This window comes from Vulpes vulpes, chromosome 6 (assembly GCF_048418805.1).
Source record: "Vulpes vulpes isolate BD-2025 chromosome 6, VulVul3, whole genome shotgun sequence".
Taxonomy (NCBI): Eukaryota; Metazoa; Chordata; class Mammalia; order Carnivora; family Canidae; genus Vulpes; species Vulpes vulpes.
In genome coordinates, this window is record NC_132785.1 from 41,726,787 (window position 1) to 41,736,013 (window position 9,227).

General features: G+C 37.6%; 1 pseudogene; it reads right to left on the minus strand.

Annotated features, from left to right (window-relative positions):
* Positions 1-1,783: 1,783 nt before the first annotated feature.
* Positions 1,784-2,456, minus strand: LOC112923757 (heterogeneous nuclear ribonucleoprotein A1-like; annotated as a pseudogene).
* Between the last annotated feature and the right edge of the window lie 6,771 nt (positions 2,457-9,227).

Genomic DNA, 9,227 nt, shown 5'->3' on the forward strand with positions numbered 1-9,227 from the left:
CCCAGGACTCCAGGATCCGGCCTTGGGCTGAAGGCAGGCGCTAAACTGCTGAGCCACGCAGGGATCCCCACATCTTTATTCTTTTATGACTGGACACTTGGGTTGCTTCCATATAACTTTTCAAATTAGTGTTTTTGTTTTGAGTAAAGACACAGTAGTGGAATTACTGGGTTATATGGTACTTCCATTAACTTTTCTGAAAAAACTCCCTATTTTCTAGTGGTTATATCAATTTATATTCCTACCAGCAGTGCAGGAGAGTTCCTCTTTTTCTCTACATCCTCAACAACACTGTTCTTGTCTTTTTGATACTTTGTACTTTTTAATGCCATTCTGACCAAGGAGGTAATACCTCCTTGTGGTTTTGATTTGCAACTGTGAAGCATTAGTGATGGGGAGCATCTTTTCATGTGCTTATTGATTGGGCATCTGTATGTCTTTAGAAAATTGTCTATTTTTGTACTCATTTTTTAATCAGACTTTTTTTGACATTGAATTTTATAGATTCTCTCTATATATTAGATATTAACCCCTTATTCAGTAGATTATGTACTTTCAGAAAGTTGCCTTTTTGTTTTATTTCCTTTGCTATGCCAAAGCTTTTTAGTTTGGTGTAGTCACAATTTACTTTTGCTCATGTTCCCTTTGTCTGAGAGACTTATATAGAAAAATGTTGGTAAGGCCTAGGTCTGAAAGTTTACTGCCTCTGTTTTTCCATTTTTTAAGGTGTATCATTTCAGGTCTCACATTTAGATGGCTAATACATTTTAAGTTTTGTGTGTGTGGTGTAAGGAAGTGGTCATCTCATTCTTTTGCAGGTAGCTGTCTAGTGTTCCAAACACCATTTGAGAGATTATTTTCCTTATTGTATATTCTTGCCTCCTTTGTTGTAGATTAATTGAACATTTGTGTGTGGGGTTACTTTAGTAAGGTTACTACAGAAAGGGAGTATTGATAAAACTGCAAATGAATGGGTACTGTAAAGGAGAAATAATTTTATATAATCATTCTGTATACTTGAATAACGAACTAAGAAAAATTCAATTTTGTTAAAATTATGTCTTGCAGAATCTTTAAAATTTTCACAGCAAAACTAATGGGGATTGCTGAACTACTTATTTTGGTTAGCAGCACATAAATGTGAAATGAAAGACTCTGAATGCATTTAGTTTCCGTTCTCAAAATAAAAAAGCTTAGCACATAAGATTAAAGACCTGTAACAAAGCTTCCTGGAAACCCAACATAATGACAGTATTCTCCACATAGAAATATCTAGTTGGAATTTTAGGGAAAAGATATGACTATTATAATACTGAATTGCAAAAATTAAGTCCTTTCCTAGCTTGTACATCAGCATATGTGTGTGTGTGTGTGTGTGTGTGTGTATGAACTGACTTAAAATCATGCTCAGAATTGCAAATTTAAAAAAAAAATTAAAGCCACCTCAACATTAAGTACATAACTGCTTCATGCTCTTGATAAGAGTTTCTGTGCTAGATTCAAAATTGTATACTTCTTTGTATACTCAAGGAGTATAGGATAAAATATAACCATTAAAATAAAGACTCTACCTGCCCCCCCTCCTTTTAAGACCCACTTATTTGGTGTCATCATCAGACTATCATATCAAGCAATCTATATAATAGTATGGGTGCAAAAAAAAATCTATATTAAAACCCTTTATTTGGAATGCTTCATATTTTTCACAGTACAGAAACTAAAATGACATTTTATACAATTTTCACAAATGGAGTCCTGTTTTTTGCCCAAGCACAAGTATTATCTAAAGTGTGATATCTTTGTAGCCCCCAGGCCCTGCCACCACTGTGCTTGGCTGAGTACACAAATCTATTGTAACCTTCCCTGTCACTCCTCTGGCTCTTCTCTCCCACTGAGCTTTGTTTCCAGGCAGTAATGGAAACATATTGCCACTGCTGCTGAAACCACCATAGCCACCTTGGTTTTGTGGTTTGGCAGAGTGTTGGCCTTCACCATCATAGGGGCCTAAGCTGCTGCATCCAGAATTTCCTCCTTTCATGGCTCCAAAATTTGAAGACTGACTGATGTAATTGCCAAAATCATCATAGCTTCCACCACCTCAAATTGCTTCTGTCATTACCAAATCTGTTAAAGCCATCCCTGCTGCCACCATAGCTACTGCCACCTTGATGGCCACCATAGGCACCTCAGCCACTGAAGTTTCCTCCAGGACCTAAGTTGTCATTCCCACCAAAACTGTCTCCATGACCAGCATTTAAAGTTTCCAGAACCACTTTGTTGACCTGTTTGGCTGGATGAGGCACTACCCATCTCTTACTTAGATAGGGCTTACCTCCCTTCATAGCTTCACAGTGGTGGCCCTTCACAGTGTGGTACTTTGAAGGTATTTTGTCTCTGGAGGCATGGTCATCGAATACTACAGAACATTCGTACTTGCCACCACCCTCATCAGTCATGGTTTTAATCACTTCAGTTTTCTCACAGTGTTCAAAATAATCTCCTAGATGATCTTCAGTGGTCTTTAATGCCACTGACACAAATCTTTTTCACAATGAAGTGGGCACCAGGTCTTTGAGAATCTTCTTTTGAGAGCTCCCTCTTTGGTGCCACAACTCTTCCGTCCACTTTGTGTGGCCTTGCATTCATGGCAGTATCCACCTCCTCCACCGTGGCATATGTGACAAATCCAAAGTCTCTGGAGCTCTTGGTATTTGGATCTCTCATTACCATACAGTCTGTGAGGGTTCCTCATTGCTCAAACTGGCTCCTCAGACTCTCATCAGTTGTTTCAAAGCTCAAAGCTTTCACGGCTGCTCAGGTTTTCTGGGAGACTTAGGACTGTGGTGGGAGGGGAGACTTTAATGGCACTTACTCAGCCACATTCATGGGCAGAAAAGCTACCTGGTCTTTTTGATACAATCAACAGGGCACTATGTAAACATAGCTGTGTGGTTTTCATTTTCTTTGTTGTGGCATGTTTAAGCACACAGGAAGGTATTGTGGTTTAAAAAAAATAATTGAGCTACAATTGAGAGATAACATTATATTAGTTTCAGATATATAACATGATTTGTACATATTGCTAAATGGTCATCATAATTCTAGTTAACATCCTTCATTACTCGTTTATTTTCTTGTGATGATTTTCAGATGTAAGTAATTTTTTAGTATATGGTGCTGCTGAATCAAACATGTAAGTAATTTTTTATTATACAAATGATATTAACTATAGTCACCATGCTCTACATTACATCCCTAGGACTAGTTTTATAACAAAAGTTGTATTTTTTCTTTTTATGCGTTTACCCCCAACCTCCAACAACCACTAATCTGTTCCATGTCTATGAGCTCTTTTTTTATTCCATCTGTGAGGCCCTATAATATTTTTCTCTGACTGATTTCACTTAGCATGATCCCTTCCAGGTCCATCTATGTGGTTAGAAATGGCAGGATTTCCTTTTATGGATTAATATTCCATGATATATTTCACATTTTATTTATCAGTGGACACTGAGTTGCTTCCATGTCTTGGCTATTACAAATACTTCTGTGAACACGGGCATACAGATATATTTTGCATTTAGTGTTTATTTTCTTTTGAAAAATAACCAGAAGTAGATTACTGGATCATATGGTATGGTAGTTCTAATTTTTGAGGAATTTCCATAAAGTTTCTGATGGTGGCTGTGTCAATTTATCTTCCTATCAATAACGTTGTACAAGGGCTCTCTTCTACATCCTTACCAACACTTCTTTTCTTTGTTTTTTTTTTTTTTAAAGATTTCATTTATTTATTCATGAGAGACAGAGTGAGAAAGAGAGAAAGGAAGAGACACAGGCAGAGGGAGAAACAGGCTCCATGCAGGGCTCAATCCTGGGACTCCAGGATCACACCCTCTGCCAAAGGCAGGTGCTAAATCGCTGAGCTACCCAGGGATCCCCCAACATTTGTTTTCTGATAATAGCCATGCTAACAGTGATCTCACTGCAGTTATGATTGCATTTCCCTGTTTAGTGATGTTGAGCATCATCTCACGTACCGGTTTGCCATCTCTATATTGTCTTGGGAAAAATGTGTATTCAGATCTTCTCATTTTTTAATTGTATTCTTTAGTTGTAGGAGTTCTTTATATATTTTGGGTATTAGATATAAGATTTGCAGGTATTTGCTCCCATTTTGGCAGTTGCCTTTCAAATTTCTTGACTTCCTTTGCTTTGAAACTTTTTGGTTTGATGTAATCCTACTTTTTTCCCCCTTTACTTCGTTGCATTTTCTGGTAGTATCAAACCCAAAAATGTACAGGTAATTTTTAGTTTCATACCATTATGATTAGAAAAGATGCCTGATATATTTATATCTTAAATTTATTGACTTGTTTTGTGGACTAACATTTTCTGTCCTGGAGAATGGCCAATGTGTACTTAAGAAGAATGTATTTTTGGCTGGAATGTTCTGTGCCTGTCTGTTAAGGTCCTCTAATTTCACATGCCATTTAAGGCCAATATTTCCTTATTCCTTTTGTCTGGATGATCTATCCACTGATTTGAGTTATATAAGTCCCCTACTCTTGTCTATTTCTCCTGTTAGATGTATTAATATTTGCTTTATAAATCTAGGTGCTTCTTTTGAGTATATAAATACCTAGAAATGTTATCATGTGGATTGATTCCATTATCAGGGTAATGACTTTGTCTCTGATTATAGTCTTTGTTTTAAAGTCTTTTTTTTTTTTCTGATATAAGTATAGCTACCCCAATGTTCTTTTTCGTTTTGCATGGTTATCTTTTTCTATAAATTAACTTTTCAATCTCTGTACTTCCCACCTGAAGGGAGTCTCCTAGACAGCATATAGATAAATCTTGTTTTTTTTAATACATTCAGCCATTGTCTTTTGATTGAAGAACTTAATCCATTTACATTTAAAGCAGTAAGTACTGAATTATTGCTATTATACTCTGGCTGTTTTATAATTCCTTTGTTCCTTTCTGGTTCTTACTCTGCCTTTGTGATTTGCTAATTTTCTGTAGTGGTATACTTGAATTCCTTTACCACTCACCTATCCACTATGGGCTTTGATGTGTGGTTACCATGAGGCTTATGTGAAACAACTTGTATATAACTATATTTAAGTTTAAATGCATTATAAACATCTATATTTTTATGGACTTCTCCCATATTTGATATTTTTGATGTCACAATTTACAGATTTTTATCTTGTGTATCCATTAACCAACTATTACAGCTGTAGTTATTTTTGCTATTGTCATCTTTCATGGTAGCTTTGTTAAGTGATTAACCCACTGCACTTACAACATTATTCTAAATCTAAGGATTATAATTTTTGTTTCAATTAGTGCTCTTTTCAGCTCAACAAAGTCCTTCTAACATTTCTTAAAAGGTCGGTCTAGTGGTAAACTCTAACTTTTCCTTGTCTGGAAAACAGTCTCAATTCTGAAGGACAAGTTTGCTGGGAATTCATGGCTGGCAATTTCTTTCAGTATTTGAATACACTGTGTCATTCATCTGGGACTGCAGTTTCCCTGAAAAATCCAATAGATTTATGGGGGTCCTTTTGTATGTATCAAGTTTTTCTCTTGATGCTTTTAAGATTCCTTGTCTTTACCTTTTGAGACTTTCAATGATGATGTGTCTTTGTGTGGGTATTTTTGGGTTCATCTTCTTGGGAACTTTCTGGCCTTCCAGTATCTGGATGTCTATTTCTTCAGATTAAATAATTTCTAAAATCTCCCTTAATTTTTTGCCCCTTTGTCTTCTCCCTCAGGGACCTCTATAATACAAATGTTCTGCTTGATGTTGTCACATAAATCCCTTAAGCTATCTTCAAGAGAAAAGTATAGATACTCTGGATGGAGTATCACTGCCCTGTGTTTGAGTTCATGGATCCTTTTTTTTCCCTGCTGCATTTAGTTTAATTTCTCAAAAGTATTTATTCAGTCTGGGATTTCTATTTGATACTTACCTCTTCTTGTTAATTCTTTTCTACCTGAGCATGATGAGCATCAATTATATTAGGTAAGTCACTTCTCTACATTTCATTAAGGTCTTTTTCTTAGATTTCAATCTTGTTCTCTTTATTTGGAACATATTCCTCTTCATTTTGCTGGACTGTGTTGGTTTCTATATATCAGATAAAATAATCCTGTCTCCCAGTCTTGAAGGAGAGGCCATATGAAGGATGGACCTAATTGGTCAATTCTGCCCTAGCTCTCAGTTGGCTCTCAAACCTTTATTGTCTAAGAAGTCCACTTTATTCTTAGTGTCTCCCAGTAGTTGAGTGTGTGCCAGTACCAGTCAATGTCCCAAAGGGGAGGACCTCCATCTGAACTCTATACATTCAGGCAGTAGCTCTTAAAGTATGCAAATATACCTCTTTCAGAGGAAGACTGGTTGATAGGATATGTTTGCTGTCTATGCTTGAAATCCTGGTGTGTCTATGCTTGAAATCCTGGTGTGATAGCCTTAACTGTTTCCCTCCATCCCATTGAACCTGTGAACATAAACCTGGCTTATGGATAGACACCAGAGCCAGATTATTAGAGGTTGTGTCCTTTGGGCAGCAGCCACAAAAGCTAGAGTGCCTGATGTGTATGCATGTGACTTTCTCAAACACTAACCTGTGGCAGGGCAGAGACTTCAAAGGTGATACTTTTGGTGTCTCAAATCTCTGGAGAGTTTAGTCTCTTTTGAGATGTATTTTTTTTTTAAGATTTTATTTATTCATGAAAGACACAGAGAGAGAGGTAGAGACAGGCAGAGGGAGAAGCAAGCTCCACACAAAGAACCCAATGTGGGACTCAATCCCAGGACTCCGGGATCACGCCCTGAGCTGAAGGCAGATGCTCAACTGCTCAGCCACCCACGTGTCCCTTGAGATGTATTTAGTCTGACCATCAGACCACAGCTCTGAAAGTAAGCTAATAAGCCTCTTTGATAGAATTAGGGCATATTTTAATCTGCTGTGTCTGTGCTGTGCCCTTGGGGGTGGGTGACCAGTTGAGAACTGTTCCTCCATTTTGATGCAGTCCTGGGGGGCCCACAGATGTAAGCCCCACTTGGCTAACAGAGCTGGGTGATCAAATTTTGTCCATTAGTTGGCAGCTGCAAAAACTGGAATATATATCATGTGTACACTAGCTATTTTTCAGAAGATACTGGTGACCTAGAGCACGGCAGAGCAAGGCAGATCCTCTGTTTCTTAAATTCCACAAATAAGTGAAATCATATGGTTGTCTTTCTCTGATTGACTTATTTAGCTTAGCATAATACCCTCTAATTCCATCCACATCATTGCAAATAGCAATATTTCATTTTTGATGGCTGAGTAATATTCCATTACAGGTATAAGTCTTAAATGTTGTGGTGCCAGATGTGTGGTTCAAATTTTCTCTCCTAAGGAGAAGTCTGGAGTTGAGTTCCCTCCCAATTATGGCCTGGCATGCCAGGGATATGGTTTACTGTGAGATTTTGCCTTAGCCTCTCCTACTTTTCCCCACTTCATTTGCCTAGTAGCTCAGTTTATTAACGAATTTCTTTCAGAAGAAACTGATTTCCTCTCTAGCTGTAGATTTGGTGTGCCCATGGGAGGAGAAAATTTCTCCTATGTCACCATCATATGGATCCTCCTATGTCACCATCTTGAACCAGAACCAGAACTAGCACTAGTAAGTCTTAGCAATTACAATGGCAGTACAGTTATCTCTGCCCATATAATACCAACAAGGACATCCCTTATTCCCATTAAATAAGTCACCTAGTGACGTTACCCTGTGCTAGGGTTACATAGGGGGAAAATACCATACCTAGATTGCCAAGGAACCAAAGTCCAAGGAAAAGTTTTATGTTCTTATGTGAATTGCAGAAAGCAAGCATATAAAATGGTGAGGTAGACAAGGAACGGAAACAAATCTAATAGGTTGTTACTTACCTGGTCACTGTTTGGTATCTAAGACTGTATGGTATTGCCAGACTGTCTTTTGAGAAGACAGCTTCTTTCCAAGATAGGTTATCTAGAGAAGAAGACAACTAATTTTCAGGATAGGTTATCTGGAGAAGGAAGAAGGAAAAATAAAATTCCCTTCCATCTTTTAGTTGTGTATGTAAGCGGGTCTTGCTATATCAAACCTCAATAAGCCTGCCTTCCTGGAGCAGGAAACAAGGCCGCATGGATGACACATGAGGCAAAGCATTGTTAAGCTCTGCTTGCAGGTGACTGGCTAGCATTCATGCAGTGTTCAATGATTGCAGAAGCCTTTGGGCCAAGGACAAATAAGCAAAATCCCTGGAAGCTCATTATCTCTGACTAGTTGGTGCATATAGTTTCATATAATGTGAAGCTATCCTAATCAGTTCTTGAAAATAAGAGCACTTATTTAGAGCCTCAAAATTTTTCCCAAGACAACTAAGAAGTTAACAGAGTTGGGGTTTGTATCCAGGTGTGATCTAATGTGTATGCTTAACCCCTCATCCTTCATATAAAAATGTGTGCTGATAAATGCCTACTATGTGTTGCTGATTTCTACTCTGCATCATAAATTCCTGTGTCCTACATATTGTTTGACATTCCACTGGAGATCTGATGTATCAAAGTTCACCATCATTGAATTTCATTGACCTTCCCTGCAAAAGATCCCTTCTCTAATGCTGCCCATTCCAGTATAATAAAATATTCCATATACTGCCTGATCCAGTAAACCTGGAAGGCTCTTGCTTTCCTTTCCAAAATCTAATCAATGACATGTAGAAGATGCTAATATTTTAAAGCACTTACCACATTGTTTGGGACTACCCTAAATTCCTTATAGTGATCACCTTCAAGACTGATAGCAAATTAATAAGGCAATATGTTTATCTTCATTATTCAGATAAAGAAGGCCATCTGCCTATTCTTCATAGGTAGAAAATGATAAAGCTCAGGTAGAAACACTGGCACCAAGATTCTGTTATAGAGGCTAATCAAAGTTACTCGAAATCCTTTGATTCTCCTAAAAGGCTCTTGAATCCAACTACTTTAATCAATGCCCATGATCAATGACCCAGTCTAAGTCATCATCTTCCTAAACTTCTACAGCAGCTCTTAGCTAATGCCTCATTTACCCAATCTCCTTTCCAGTCTACTCTCTACATCTCAATCAACAGTCTTTAAAATACAGATATGAGTGTCTCTTTCTACATATAATCAAAGGCTTTTCAGTGCCCTTAAAACAAG